Source organism: Manis javanica, chromosome 3, assembly GCF_040802235.1.
Source record: "Manis javanica isolate MJ-LG chromosome 3, MJ_LKY, whole genome shotgun sequence".
NCBI lineage: Eukaryota > Metazoa > Chordata > Mammalia > Pholidota > Manidae > Manis > Manis javanica.
In genome coordinates this window covers 35,653,482-35,669,918 of record NC_133158.1, presented here as the reverse complement: position 1 = coordinate 35,669,918, position 16,437 = coordinate 35,653,482, and the positions used below count along the sequence as shown (strand labels likewise).

Here is a 16,437-nt window from a genome sequence, read left to right as displayed (position 1 = left end):
AGGGTACCTAAGGAAAAAGCAAAGATAGGCTGCGCTTTCCCGGTGTGTAGCGGGGAGAAGGCAGGTTCTGGGAGCCTTGAACAGCAGACCAAAGATAAAAGCGGACTCCTTTCGTAGGCAGCAGGGCTTCTCCCCAACCCGCAGGCAGTTTGGGGCGAGGGCGTCAGCAATCTGGGCTGTGTTTAGGAAGCGCCCCCTGGTGACCAGAAAGGGCGACACAGGAGACGAGAGGGCCGCGGCTGCAGTGGTCCAGCTTCAAGGAAGCAGAAGGAGTGATGCAATGAGTCAGGAGACTGGGGTCCCCGCCGGTAAGAGTAAGCCAGGTAAGAGTAGGCAGTGGATCCAGGAAGAAACAGCTCAGAGGTGAGGGGTGGACATTTTGCTCAGCACTTTATGAGGTTTATTTCATTTTCTTGAGGTATCATCCCAATTTTACAGACAAGGACACAGCAGCACGCAGAAGACAAGTCACCGCCCACATTCACACAACTGCTAAGTGGCCCAGCTGGGATTTGAACACAGGCTTGCAAGGCTGCAGAGTCTAAGTGGAGGGCCTGACCACCGCAGTCTCCTATCTCACAGTGTTTATGAAGCACCCGGGTGTTCCAGGTGACAGAGACGAAAAATCAATGTTCCAGCTTCTAGTGGATCTTCCTCACCTTGTGGCACCTTATTGGTGCTCACAGCAAACCAGACAGGGGCCCCACTCTAGGGGATGGCCTTCAGAGACAAGCCATGAGCCCCCCCCAAAAAACCCCATGTAACACTCTTCTGTAGTGCTAGAGGATTTTTTTTTTAAGAATGATGAATTATTGTTATGATTTCAAGAATAGTTTTAAAAAGAGCATACGGAAAGATGCTTGTAGTTCCCATAATTTAAAATGCTCTGCTAGACAAGCCACATCCTTTGTGCTAGGAGGGACTGAAAAGCAGTACCTGACTGGTGGGAGGGCAGGTGAAAGAAGTGAACAGCCAGGGTTTTAGAATCTCTTCAGTCTGGGCAACTCCCACCATCCTTCTGAGCCTCATTTGAGTTCATCTGTTAAGTACAACTGATGATAAAAATCCCCTTGAATGGTTGCCTCCCTTCAAAGGCTGCTGTGAGGATTAACTGTGACATTGTAGGAAAAGACTGTGTAAAATGCCCTGTATAAATATTTTTATTCCCAAAGCTATAAAATAAAATATTGATAAATTTAACTCTGTAAACGTTAAAACTTCTGAACAGAATAAAAAATGCCACTAAGAAAAAAAAAGGCAAGTGGTAAATTTTAAAAAAAATCTGTAGCACATATGCGAGAAGTTAATTGAGGGAAATGAGATGAAAGTTAATTTCCCTGATACATACAGAGCTCTTTCAAATCGACAGGAGAAAGATGACTAACCAATTAGAAAAAAGAGCAAAGTATAAGAACACGCAGTTCACGTGAAGATATTCAATTTCACTTGTAATTAAATGCATATTAAAGGAATACAAATCAACACACAACATGCCTGTCATTTGTTTAAATTAGCAAGTTAGCAAAAAGAAGTAAGTTTGATATTATACTTCTGCTTTGAAGGTGGAAGGAATTCAGTGCACTCAAAAACAGTCAGGTGGAGTGCGAGATGATGCAACCTTGCTTGAAGGATGATCTGGCAGAGCCACACAACACGCTCATGCTAATGTAAAAACACAAGGACAGTTGACATCGTATTCTGTGTAAGACTGAAGCAAACCAAGAAGAGAAACACCACTGGTGTCCAATGATAGGGGATGGAGACTCTGAATAGGGGAAGGATAAGCTGGGACTTTATCCTGGGTTGGAAAGATATCCAAGATGCATTCTAGTGAAAAGTACAAGGGACAGAAGACTGTGTATGTTATGATCCCTTCTGGGTACATTTTAAAAGGTTATACATATATGCATACTGGAACTTCGTAATTCCCCCCCCCAGTGTTTACACACTTACCAAAACAAACGTATACGTGGCTACCTTTTGGGAGGATGGTGACATGTACGGAATGAGTATGTGAGAACTTTTGCTTTTCATTTTGTACTTTTCTAAGGATTAGTTGAGTTTTAAAAAGTCACCAAGGGTTTTCTGGACATAGGCAGAGTTAAATTTTCTTTATATGCATTAAGAAGTTAAGTAACTGTTAACTTGTATTAAAAAAATTAAGTAACTGTTAAATGACATAAAAAAGGCTATATATGACAAACACAGATAGCATCATACTCAATGTATGAAAAAAAAAAGCTGAAAGTTTTCCCTTTAAGATCGGGAACAAGACAAGGATGCTCACTCTCACAACTTTTATTCAACATAGTCCTGGAAATTCTAGCCATGGCAATCAGATAAGAAAAAGAAATAAAAGGCATCCAAATTGCTAAGGAAGAAGTAAAATTGTCACTATTTAAAGATGAGATGATACTATATGTAGAAAACCCTAAAGACTCCACCAAAACAATTTTTTAAAAATGAATTCATAAAGTTGCAGAATGTAAAATCAATATAAAGAAATCTGTTGCATTTCTATATGCAAATAATGCATAATAACTAGCCAAAAGAGAAATTAAGAAATCAATTTCATTTATAACTGCATCGAAAATAATAAACTATCTAGAAATAAATTTAAGCAAGGATGTGAAAGACCTGTGCTCTGAAAACTAAGACATCAATGAAAGAAATTAGTTGACACAAGTAGATGGAAAGATACTCCATTCTCATGGACTGGAAGGATTAATATCACTAAAAGCAATCTATAGATTCAATGTAATCCCTATCAAAATACTAAAGGCATTTTTCACAGAACTAGAGCAAATAATCCTTAAATTTATATGGGACCATAAGAGACCTCAAATAGCCAAAGCAACCTTGAGGAAAAAGAGCAATGTTGGGGGTATCACATGCCCTGCTTTCAAACTATACTGTAAAGCTACAGTGATCCAAACAGTATGGTACTGGCACAAAAATAGACACAGAATTTAAAAGAATGAGCCCAGAAATAAACCCATGCTTATATGGCCAATTAACCTATGATAAGTGCAAGAATATACAATGGGAAAAAGACAGTGTCTTCAGTAAGTGGTGTTTGGAAAACCAGACCACTTTCATACACAATACACAAAAATAAATATGAAATGGATTAAAGACCTAAATGTAAGACCTGAAACCATAAAATTCCTAAAAGAAAACATGGGCAATAAACTCTTGAACTTCAGCATTAATAATTTTTTTCTGGACATGTCTCCTCAGGCAAAGGAAACAAAAGCAAAAATAAACAAGTAGGATTATTTCAAACTAAAAAGCTTCTGCACAGCAAAGGAAATCATCAACAAAATGTAAAGGCAACGTACTGAATGAGAGAATGTATTTGCAAATGATATATCTGAAAAGGGGTTAATACAAAAGTACATAAAGAATTCATTCAACACCAAAAAAAGAAAACCTGAGAATTTTTAAAAATCCCAATTGAAAATGGGCAGAGGACCTGAATAGACATTTTTTCAAGGAAGACTTGAAGATGGCCAATAGACAGGAGAAGATACTGAACATCACAAATCACCAGGGAAATGCAAATTAAACCACAATGAGACAGCACCTCGCACCAGTCAGAATGGCTAGTATCAAAAACACAACAAATAACAAATGTTGGCAAAGATGTGGAGAAAAGGAAACCCTCACACACTATTTTGAGGAATGTAAATTGGTGCACCACTACAGAAAACAGAATGGAAGCTCCTCAAAAAGTTGAAGATAGAAACGCCATACAGCCCAGTAATTCTACTTCTGGGTATTTACCCAAAGAAAACAAAAACACTAATTCGAAAAGATGTATGCACCCCTAGGTTTACTGCAGCATTATTTAAAACAGCCAAGATGTGGTATGTGTATATATAATAGAATAATGGTATAGGGTATATATAATGGAATATTACTCAGTCATTAAAAAGAATGAAATCTTGCCATTCACAATGACATGGATGGACCTAGAAGGTATCTTGCTACGTGAAGGAAGTCAGACAGAGAAAAACAAATACCATGTGATTTCACTTACATGTGGAGGCTAAAAACAAGGGAACAAACAGACAGACAAATCCAGAAACAGACTCCGAGACACAGAGAACACACTGGTGGTTGCCAGAGGGTAGGGGGGAGCGGGAGGACGTGCAAACTATGTGAAGGGGATAAGAAGGTACAACCTTCCATTTATAAAATAAATAAGTCACAGAGATATAATATACAGTATAGGGATTATAGTCAATAATACTGTCATGACTTTGTACAGTGACAGTTGACAACTACACTTATTGTGGTGAGCCGTTAGTGGTGTAGATAATTGTCAGATCCCTATGTTGTATGCCTGAAATTAATATAATATTGTGTGTCAAGTGCACTTACACCAATGAATTAGTAAGTAAACTATTTTTTAAGTGGTGAAGATTATTGAAATGGTCTTATTACCTAAAGTGCACCAGTAAAGGACTGGTTCAACAGATTATCATTATGATACATCCATATGATGGCAGCCTATGCAGCTGTATCTGAAGAAATTTGGCTTCTGTACATGGGCTGATAAAGGAACAACTTCCAAGATATTTTGGTAAATTGAAAAAGCAGGTGTTAGTACAGAGTACAGTGTGCTTTTTATGTAAAAAAGAGGGGGCATGGAATATATGCTGGTGCATGCATCTATTATCTCCAACAACATGTGTAAGAAATTGGTACAGTGGTATCCTGGGCATGGATTGGGGGCTAGGGCAGGAAGGAGACTGGCTTTTCACTGAAATGTTCTGTTTAAGTATTTTTTGTACTCTATGCATATAATACTATTTTTAAAAAATTATCTTTAAAAAATAATCATGTCTGAAATTAGATGGGGAGTTGGAGGTCTGGCACCTAGGCCCCGCTCTGATGTAAGCGGGGAACAACTCCCTGTTGACCTCTGGGGAGGACAGTCTCCCTTCTGAGCCTCAAGGACCCTTCTATCTAGTGGACGGGAAGTGGGAGATTAGATGAGTGCCAAGGCTCCCTCCAGCTGCGACCCACACCAGCCCAAGAACCTTCTCACAGGAAGAGCCTCTCAGATACGGAATGGCTGCTGGGGAGGTAGGGCCCCCCCCATCCTTGGACTTGTGGGAACAGAGGCCAAGGGTGAGCTGCCTTGGGGATGGTGGCTTGCTTGACTTCTGAGATCCCTGCTGGCTTCCCAGGATGCTGTTACTTTTTCCTTCTCCTACTCATAGTGCCCTGCCCGGAAACTTTTGGTTCATACTGCCTCCCCAGGTTACCCCTGGCAACGGGCCTGTCTGTCTGGGTGGGAGGCCCTGCGGAGCAGGGCCGGATGACACAGCACGGGGCGCCCACGTGGGGCTGAGAGGTCAGTGGGGGAAAGCCTCAGGCTGGAAACAGAGCCACTCACCCCACCCAGAGATTAGCCTTGGCCTCAGTCCTGCTCCATTTCCCCTCTGCAGGCAGCTCTCCATCCCCATTGCCTCTCCAGTTCTACCCCCAGTCATCACCTAGAACCTTCTGTGGCTCCCTATTGCCCACCAAACCATGCTGGACACTCAAGGTTTTGCACTTTCTGGCCTCAATTTACCTTTCTAGCCCTTCCCACCATCTGTTATTGTCCCTAACTTGAAGCGATTTTCAAAAATACTGGTTCTGTCATATCCCTTGCCTGCTCAAAACCTTCCTGCAGCTCCCCATGGCCTGTAGGATAAAGTCTAAGCTCCTCAGGATAACATGAGAACTGGTTTCTGCCTCCCTGCCTAGCTCCATCTTCAGGGGCATCCTCAAAGCCAAGCTATCCTTAATGCCTTTTGAGCATACTGGGCTATTTCATGACATAGACTATTTGCACATATTATTCCCTTGGCTCCTCAATATATAAAGAGCTCCTACAAATTAGTTAGAAAAAAACATGAACAACTCAAAAATAAATATATCTCATTGACTAAATGAGGTAGTGCAGAGAAAAATACAAATGGCCTACAGACTACACAAAAAGATGTGCAACCTCACTTACAAAGAAATGGAGATCATAATGATGAGGTATCATTTTCACCCATCACACTGGCAAAAATTCCTAGAATGCTCATGTCTTTTTGTTTATTAGCTGAAGTCCAAGCCCATCCTGTAGATCAAGCTGCAAAAATGTCACCACCTCTAGACATCTTGGCTCCCACAGTGCCCTGTTCATCCCCAGATAGAGCTCTGAATAGGGCCAGGCATGTATTAAAAGGTCAGTAAATGTTAGTCATTAATAATAAAAACAACGACTCCCACACTGTTCTGTGATCACCAGCTAATGGGTCTCTTCCCATGTCCAAAGTCCCCATGGGCAAGGATGGAGTTGGGTTCATCTGTTTGCCAGCATCAGCACAGAGCCTGCTACAGGGCTGTGCCCAAGATGCGGATAAGCAATGGGGACAGGTGAGCTGCATGAGGCAGAGGGAAGGCTGGAGCCGGGAGCTGGCCCTCAGGCGCTGCTCTGCTGGGGAGAGCAGGTGCTGTACAGGAAAGGGGAGCGAGCCTGGATGGAGGGCGGGGGGAAGGGCACAGCCCCGGGTCGGGTCGGTAACAAACACAACCTCCCCTAGGGTGCGCACTCTATGTCAAGCAGGTGCAGTACTGGGCTCATTCTCTCTATTCTTTGCAAATCTTCGAGATGGGTGCTGCCCCTTCCATTTTACAGGTGAGAAAACTGAGGATCTGGGAGGGTGAGTAACTTCCTAAGTGACTCTTACTTACTTACTCTAGGCTGCCTCTGTGCTGGCTTGTGGGCACTCACAGATGCCTGGCCTTGGACAAATCACTTTCCCCATGGGGGCCTCTACTTTCCCATTGGAGAAATGACTCTAGAATGAGAGTTTCTCAAATTAAGAACTGGTGGGGCCCTAAGAATACAGTTTGTAATGTTCATCAGACTCCATTTTAAGGAACCTGGCCTCCAAACTGAAATGCTGCTATACTGGAGGTTCCCTTGATGGCCCTGTGTTCACAAACACAAGAGAAAAGGCAGCGGAAATCAAGCAGCAACATTCAGTTTTTAGAGAGTCATTTCATTAGGTGACCTGGAATGTGCTTTGGCTACAATGGGGGAGGTTGTCACCTTCATGGAAATAAAATTCAAAAAATTCCTGGATCATGGTCAAATGAGTTTTGACAAAGGTGCCAAGACAATTCACTGGAAAGAGGAGTTTCTTCAACAAACAACCCTAAGACAGCTGGCTATCCACACACAACAGGATGTATTGGACTTTAGTTTCCATCATGCATAAAAGTTGACTCAAAATGATCAAAGATGTGAATGTGAGAGTTACAATGATACAACTCTTTAAAAGAATAGGAGTAAATCTTTGTGTCTTTGGGCTAGGCAATGATTTCTCAGATATAAAATGATTTCTTAGATACCAAACACCCATGCAATACAAGAAAAAAAATGATAAATAGACTCCGTCACAATTCGAAATGTTTACACTTCAAAAGACACCATCAAGAAAGTTTAAAGATAAGCCACAGACTGGGAACAAATATTTGCAAATCATGTAACCAAAGAGACTTGTGTTTACAATATTAAAAAGCACTCTTATGACTCAATAATAAGCAAATAATACAATGTAAAAATGGGCAAATAGATATTGAATAGATATTAAATAGATAGTTCACCAAAGGAGATTTATGAATGACCAATAAGCGCGTGAAAAGATGCCTAACATTAGCCATCAGGGAAATGCACATCAAAACCACAATGAGAGAGCACTTCACGCCCACTAGGATGGCTTTAATGAAAGACTGACAACAGCAAGTGTTGGAGAGGCTGTGGAGTAACTGGAACCCTCATACATTGCTGGTGGAAATGTAAAATAGTGAAGTCACTTTGGAACACAGGAGGATGTTTCTTAAAAAGTTAAATTTAGAGCTACTAGATGACCCCACAATTCCACTCTTAGATATCTACTCAAGAGAAATGAAAACATACGTCCTCATAAAAACTTGCATTTGAATGTCCATAGGGTGTCATTCCTAATAGCCAAAAAGTAGAAATAACCCAAATGTCTATCATCTGGGGACAATAGGTAAACTACATGTGGTATAGCCATACAGTGGAATATTACTCAGTCACGAAGAGGATTGACATACTGATACATTCTACAATAGGAATGAATCTTGAAAACATACTATGTGATAGAAGTTCAGACACAAAAGGTCATATATGTATTATTCCATTTAAGAGGAAATGTAAATCTACAGACACAGAAAGTAGAGTATTAGTTTTTGCGGGGAGGGGTTGGACAAGGGAGTGACAGAAAATAAACATGAGGTTTCTTTTCAGGGTGATGGAAGTAATTTAAAATATAATTGTGGTGATGGTCACACAACTCTGTAAATATCTCTGTCATAATCATGAAATCATACACTTAAAACAAGGGAAATTTATGGTATGTAAATTATACCTTATATAAAAGCTTTAAGAAAACATCTCGACTAAACCCAAGATGGGGGGAAAAATATGACATAAAGGGATGACTGGGGCATTTGGTGAAGCGTGACTATAAATTGTATATTAGGTCCTAGTATTGTGTCGATGTTAAATTTCCTGAATTTGGCTAGTGGACATGCTTATATAACAGAATGCTCTTGTTCTTAGGAAATAGATGCTGAATTGTTACTCAGGAGTAAAAGTCATCATACTGCATGTCTGCAATGACCTTTCAAATAGCTTGGGGAGAAAAAATATTTTTGTTAGAGAGCAAAATTCGGTGAAATGCTACTGATGATGAATTTGGGTGAAGGGTACATGGGAGAATTTTTTTTTCCATTATTCTTGCAAGTCCTCTTGAAGACTGAAATTATTACAAAATAACTCTTAAACAACTCTTAAAGAACCCACACATAAAAAAACTGTGTAGAACTTGAAGGCCCCTGAGAATAAATCTGTGAACTTTCACTGGGAGAATAAATCCCAAATGGAGAAAAAGCACTGATCTACTTGTGAACACAGTTCCCATAGGAAACTGCTTATCACATATCTGTGGGTCCCCCAAAAAGGAGACATAGCCTGAAGTCAGAGGGCAGGGTTGGGACACAGGCCTGTGTGCCCCACAGCTTGCATGCATGATGCATGCATTCATTCACCTAACAAATATTTATTGAGTGCATACTATGTGCAAGGTACCAGCCATGGACACACGTAAGTCTTTGCCCTTGTGACTCGTATGTTCATGCGTGCTGGGGGGAGGATCTGCAGGAGGAGGAAGGGGATGTGGAAACCTCGCCGTTGTGCCTGGGCCCCAGCCTCTCACCAGACACAGGCTCTGGGGGACAGGGAGTGGGGTCTGAATCACCTGTTCCCCTAATTATAAGGAAGTCAGATTCTGTCCCCAAGCAGAAAAGGTCACAGTTTTCAAACGCTGGAGCCCAACGGCCTAGAGAAAGAGGCAAATATGCTGGACCACCTTGGGGTCAGCTGAGCTCAGAACAGAGCTGCCAAGAGCAGGCGGGAGGGGGCACAGCTGCAGGCTGTGAGTGCGGAGGGGTGCGGGAATGGGGGACAGGGTGTCAAATGGGGGTCTAAGGCCCCTCCCACCACAAACCAGCATGGGGCTGGCCACAGGAGATCCCAGAGGCGGCCTCCACCCCCACCACCTAAGGCTGCTCGGAGGTTTCAGGAATTCCCAAGCTGGGAGCCCCTGAATTATTTTAGGGGATCTTACATCCCATATGCACAACCAACACGGCTGGTAGACCAAACAAATACTATATTTCACACATTAACATCTTTCACACCAAAATAGAAGCTGCTAGGATGGATAAGACTCATAGACTTAAAATCCATCTAAAATGGGTTTTTAGTGACTTAGTAATTTTTCAGTCATGGATACTAGCCCTTGTGGGTGGGGCGTGTGAGTGTGTGTGGAGGTTGCTCCTGGTTTGGGGGGATGAACAGGCACCCTCCCTTTCCTGGGAAAGCCTGGGGAGTGCCCACAGAGTTCCCTGGCTGCATGCTGGGGAGGCCTGGGCGGAGGCTGGGGGCTTGCTCTGCAGGGAGAGGCCCTAGACTCCTACCTCAGTACTTTTACGGTCCTGGCTGCCCTGAGGGCAGGGCTGGCCCTGTTCATAACCCGGCCACTGCAAAGAATTGGTTGCTCTGTCCCCCTCCAACAAGGGAGCCCCTTGAGGGAAGAGATTGGGATGGAGCTGAGTCTCTTCTGAGTCCCAAGCACCAGCACGGGGCCTGGGTGCCTGTGAACCTGTAGGGGCATGAAGGTGGGGGCTGAGCTGGGCTCAGACCAGCTGACTCCGGGCTCCCCACTTCTTAGCTGGGTTGCCACCCACTTGACATGTGGCTTAGTGCAGGTGGGAAACTGAGTTTTTAAAACATTTTCATTTAGCTAGTTAAAATGTAAATAGCCCCCTTATGGCTAGTGGCTTCTGTCCTGGGCAACGCAGCTCTAGAAGCTTAACAAGAACCCCCAACAGAGCCCACACTGGTGAGCCAGCTGGCTTGGACCCCGTCCATTCCCAGCTGGGTTTGCAGGGCCCTTCGTCATCACATAGGCTGGGACACCTGGCCGAGCCTGACCTGCCTCATCTGGGCTGGCTCTGGGATGCAAGGCTGCCTGTGGGGCAGGGTGTTCAAACCAGGGACTCTGCAGTATGGGCAACGGAGGGGCTCAAGAGTAAGGCACCAAGCTAGTTTTTGGCTTTGTATGCAACGACTTTATGTGTTTGTGTTTGTAAAATAGGACTACAAAGTCCCCCTACCTTAGTACCCAGGCCCCTCCCCTGTAGGAGTTGTCCCCTCCTCCTCCCACCCAGAGGTGGGGGTCTATTTCCCTCCTCACATCTGCGTGACTTTCTTTGCACAGTAGGATGTGACAGAAAGGATGACTGAGCCAGCTCCAAGCTGGGCCCTAAGATGCCTTGTGGCCCCACCCCTGCCCTCTGGAAATGCTGCCCTCAGACTGCTGTGGGCAGAAGCTGGCTGCCCTTCCAGGGTCCACCATATACGGAAGCCAGCCTGCCCACTGGAGCCAGGGGCCAGGAGGAAGGAAAGTGAGGTGCCAAGCGCCTCCTGCAGACATTGAGTGGGGCCACCTAGACCGTCCAGCGACTCCCTCTGGGTGCAGCACGTGAGTGAGCCCAGGGAGACCAGCCGAGCCGCCCAGATTCTCGGCACAATTGCGCACAGTCAGAAACTGCGGCTGCTATGAGCCGCTATGTTCTGGGTGGTTTGTTACACAGCAAGAACAAAATGAAATACATGCCATGTTCATCACTAGTGAGACTGCCTGGGGGTGTCACAGCTCCGCCAGGTCTGTGGTCCCAGGAGGCAGAACCACGGCCCTGAAGAATCTCTGCCCTCTGCCCTCAAGGGGCTCCCTTGTTGGAGGGGGACAGAGCAACCAATTCTTTGCAGTGGCCGGGTTATGTCAGGGCACATTTGTGGAATGGAATTGCAAAGCCCTTGCCATAAGTGGGTACCTGTCTTTCTCTTTCCAGGTGAGGAGTGAAGACACTTGCTCAAAATTGCCTTTGCCAGGACCTTCCCTCCTCCAGATCCAGCCTCTGGGTCCTCCCTCTCCAGAAGCCCCCCACCCTGTGGGCAGCAGACACCCCGAGGCACTCCACCAGCTCCCTGCTGTGGGCAGGAGGCCGCCACAGGGTAGGCAGGGTTTGCAATGAGGATGGGCGGACACAGACCCCCAGTAGGTGACTGCAGGACTGTCAGCTGAGGATTCCACCTTCGGGAGTCATGCAGCATCCAGATGCACCAGATGGGGCCCCACTCCCACAACTGACCCAACGGCCGTTTCAATCATCCAGATGATAGAGCAGGGGGGCACCAGCTGGGGGCCAGCTGCCCCCTGGGAGGAGGGCAGATGCCAGGCTGGGGAACACAGGAGCCTCTCTCCACCTATCTACTGTACCTACTATCCTGGTCAGCACCCCAAATCCCAAAGGAAAGCTCAATTCTGGGTGTTACTTTCTGGCTGGCAAGGACCATGGACAATTCACAGGGCATGCCTCAGTTTCGGCATCTGTAGAATAGGGCGAATATTCCTACCTGATGGGATTGCTTGAGAATTAAATGAGCACACCGGAGGGCCCGACACATATTTAGTACTCAGAGAACGGCACGTCATTATTGCTGCCACTGGAAACCCCAGACCACCCCAGCTCCCTCCCTCGTCTCTGCCCCTGTGTCACCCAGCAGGGCGTGGCCCTCACAGGGAGTGGCTCTCTGCAGGGGAGAGACAGCCCTAAGGCCTCACTGTGGTCTACTATCTCCCGTATCTGTGCTTGCAGATGAAAGGTAGCCTAGTAGTAGTTCTTGGCAGTTTGAAGCTTGGGGCCAAGGCCAGAGGTCTTTCCCTGTTTCCGGGGCCCCACCTCTCACCCCACTGTGCTTGGTGAGGGGCCCACAGCATGCTCAGCTTGCCGTCGGTACCCATCTGGACCGCCATCACCGGCCAGGCGCACCGAATTCCCTGGCCTGTGGGACGGAGCACGGCTTATAGGCCTTCCAGCTCTGACTTCCTGTGTGCGCCTGCTGGGCAGCAGGTGAGGGGGCAGTGACAGCGCATCTCTGCACATTCGCCCACCCTTTCCTGTGGGCCAGGCAGCCGCTGGCCCCCCAGGGGTTCATCTGATCTCGCTCTTGAGGTGGACAGAGCAGGGGTGCATGTCATACAGCTCTTGCGGGCTCTGAATCTACCAACCTGGGTTCACATTCCCCTTCTGATATTACTGAATAAACCTGGCCAAGTGTCTTAACCTCTCTCTCAGTTTCTTCATCCACCAAGTGGACTGTTACAAGTACTGCAGAAAACAAGACCACCTTTGGGGTAGCAGGTGTGTCTCCACTTCAGTAAAGGGATCTCAGAGGGCCATGGCCAGTGTCTGCTTTCTGGAGCCAGGAACCAGCTGGCATTGATGGCATCTATGCTGGAGCAGAACAATTTGAGGGACAAATAAGCATCTTTAGGATTTCAGCACCAGATTTTTTTTGGACATGAAGAGCCTGTATTTCCTATACAAACACAATCCAGCTACAGTCTTTTCCTCTAGATCTCAGCCCTGGGCAACAGATCCCCTGGCACTGCGAAGCCCATCGCAACAACATGGGACGCCAGAGGACGGCATGATCTGTGTTAGGGCCTGACTGTGTTGGGCACACACAGATGCTCCACACAACGTAGCTGTTATTCATGTTTGTGTGACTGTACCTCCAGTGCAGGCCAGAGACCCAGGGAGGGGCAGGAGTAGGGGACAGTGCTGGGTTATATCTGTACTTGAAAATGAAATGCGGTTGCTTCTGTGGTTCTCAGTGGTTCTGAAATTTGGGGCTGAACCCAGCTGCCTCCACCTGTGGTGCCCCTCCACCCACCACCTGCTTCCCTCTGGGGCCCGGAAGCCAAGCAGGACAGGTGGCTCGTGACCACCACACTGCTGGACACTGTCTCTCTGCATTGAAGCTCATAGGTGGCCCCAGCTGGCCCTGCCTCCAGCAAATGAACTTAAGGAATGAGGGGGGACATCCCCCAACAGGGGTCTCCATTCTCCATGCCTGCTGGAGGTGGGTCCAGCCTATGTGGACTCTCCCCTGGGAGGGGGTGCTGGAAGCCCCCAGCCCCTCTCTCCTTTGAGCGTGAAGGCCTAGGTGGCTGTCCACCCTGTTTCTCCTTCTGCCACCAGGCCCTCCCCCCATCTTGGAGAGGCTCTCACTGACCGCCCAGCTGCAGTGACCGCCACCAAGCTGTTCCCCATCCCTGCATTTTCTCCACCTCCTGCAGGGTCTGAGGGCATCTTGTTTTGCTCACTTATTTCCTGCGTGTCTTCCCAGCCTTCTAACAACAGCTCCAGGGGGAAAGGATCTGGGTTTAATTCCTTGCTCCTTTGAGCAGTGCCTGGCCTACAGCAGGTGGTCAGTAAATATTAGCTGAAAGACGTATAAATAATAGAATAACTCACTTGATTTGCTCCCAGGGCAGGAAAGGGAGGGGGATGCCTAGCTGCCACCCTGAGGTGGTGATTAGTAAGGCAACTGAGGCTCAGAGAAGTGACGTGACTTACCCAAGGCCACACAGCTTGTACACAAGAAAGCTTAGGACTTACTATGGTTTGTCCCTTCTGAGAGTTGACCACACAGAGGAAGGAACTGTAACAGCCAACATTTACTGAGGCCTGCAAGGTGCTAGGCATTGGCTAGGTATTTTCCAAAGATTTGTTCGTTGGCCCACTCCATGAGGTAGTTGTAGGCCCACGATGCTGATGTAAACCTGAGGCCCAGAGAGGCCCTGTGACTTGTCCTGGGTCCTACAGCAAGGCAAAAGTCCATCTAAGATTGGTACTCAGGCTGTCAGACTTCCCCTTGCTGAAAGGACAGCAAGGCTACCTCAGGTTTCCCTTTTGCAATGAGTGTGTGGGCAGGGTGACCTCTGACTTGGTGTGATGTCATCAGGGAGGTGGGTCTCTGGCCTGGGAAGTCTTAGGGCCGAAAAGAGAAGTGAGGAGTGATTGTTTCCCCATTCTGCCAGCTTCCCACCCTGGCACCAAGCCAGCTGGGAGGGCAACTCCCTTTGACCACTTCCTCTGGAAATTCCCCGGAAATGCCCCTGTGCCCACAGCCCCAGCCTCCAGGCCAAGGGGCCTCACACCTCACACCCACTTAAGATCACCCCAAGAAGACACTAATAGTCAAAATAATTAACAGGCTGTTATGTGTGTGTGTGTGTATGTGTGTGTGTGTGTCAAACACACACACACACACATACACACTTCATTTACACATGTTGCTGTGTGGATGAATATATATACATTTGAGCCTGAACAACACAGGTTTGAACTGCATGGTCCACTTACATGTGGATTTTTTTCAATAAATACATTGGAGAAGTTTTTGGAGATCTGTGCCAATTTGAAAAAGCACTTCCTTTTCTCTAGCTTATCTTATTGTAAGACTATAGCAGACAGTACATGTAACCTACAAAATACGTGTCAATCAGCCGTTCAGGTGAGTGATGAGGCTTCCGGTCAACAGCAGGCTATTAGCAGTGAAGTTTCTGGGGTGTCACAAGTTATATGCAGATTTTCAACTATGCATGGGTTGGAACCCCTAACTCCCACATTATTCAATAGTGAACTGTATTATATATATATATATATATATATTTCTACATCATGCTGGTCAGATGAATCTTTGTCTACATGGGGAGTAGCGAGGGAGGCTGAGCGGCCAGCGGGCCGGGGATAGGGGCTGTCGCAGACCACGGCTGCATCTCTCAGGGCCCCTCCACTCGGCCTGTAGGCACCAGACTCCCGCCCCACTGTCTGCCTCTGGTCTTCACCCTGCCAGCCCGGCCTCCCTTCATGCTCTGGAGGCATCCTTGTCAAAGTCAGATCTGATTATGATAGGACAGCAGATGGTCAAGAGCCTGAGTTTTGCGGTCCAGCAGATTTGGGGTTTGAGGCCCTTTGCTAATGGTGTGACCTTGGGCAAGTGCCTGTGTCTTCCTAAGCCTTAGTTTTCTCATCCGTAGGATTATAAGCAACCCTTCGTCATGGAGTTGACCGTAAGGGATGGTGCCTGTCGAGTCACCTAGCACAGCGCCTGGCAGCCCTCTCAGGTGGTAGTGGTCAATGCTGGATGTTTCTGCCTGCCGGGCCTCCATTCTTACTTCAGTTAAGGTTACCCCAATTTTCTCTGGAGACTCCCCCTCCTCCTCTCTTAGACCATCTACTGTGTGTGGGCAGATTGCAGCCCTAATTCCAGAGTATTTCTCCTCCTGCCAAAGCAATTGGTGCAGAGATGGGCATGTGACCCAAGCTAGCCCAGTGAGAGTTTGTTCCAGAGTTCTGTTAAAATGGTTTCTGATGAGATTATTAGCTGTAACTCTTGGAAACCTGGTGCTCCTGGGGCCAGCATGGCAGAGGGGCTGCCTCAGAATAAAGACACGAGAGATGAAAGGAGACAGCAAGTCACCAGTGTCTCGAGATACATTTTTGAGCCCCTGAATCAAACTGTACCTGAAGCCCTAGTTCAGAAATAGAGGACAATACATTCAGCTTTTGGCTTAAGACTGTCCAGGATTTTTTTTTTTTGTTTATTTTTATTACTTGCAACTAAACGTGACTGGTTAATTCAACCTCCCTGCTCAAAACCCCTGATGGCTCCTCTGTGCCCACAGAGAGTCTGCTCTGGGTCCTGGACCCCATCTGCCTTCCTTTTTGGCCTCAATCCTGGTCCTCATCCCAACCAGACCTGCTGCCACCCAAGACTGATGGCTGTTCCAGAAACACACCATGGGAACTCAATCTACAGGTTCCATCCAAGTTCTCCTCCTGTCTCTCCACTTGGCCTGTTCCTACTCACACTCCAGACCTGGCTCAGATGTCATCAACCCAGAAACCTCCCCTAAATACCCGCTGCCACTCTGAAAT

The 16,437-nt window shown here is 46.6% G+C and overlaps 1 protein-coding gene across 11 annotated transcripts in view; it reads right to left on the bottom strand.

The window, feature by feature from the left end:
* IQSEC1 (IQ motif and Sec7 domain ArfGEF 1) overlaps positions 1–16,437 on the bottom strand; it is a 376,498-nt gene that overhangs the window by 93,863 nt on the left and 266,198 nt on the right. The gene's annotated exons all lie outside the window — the stretch shown is intronic.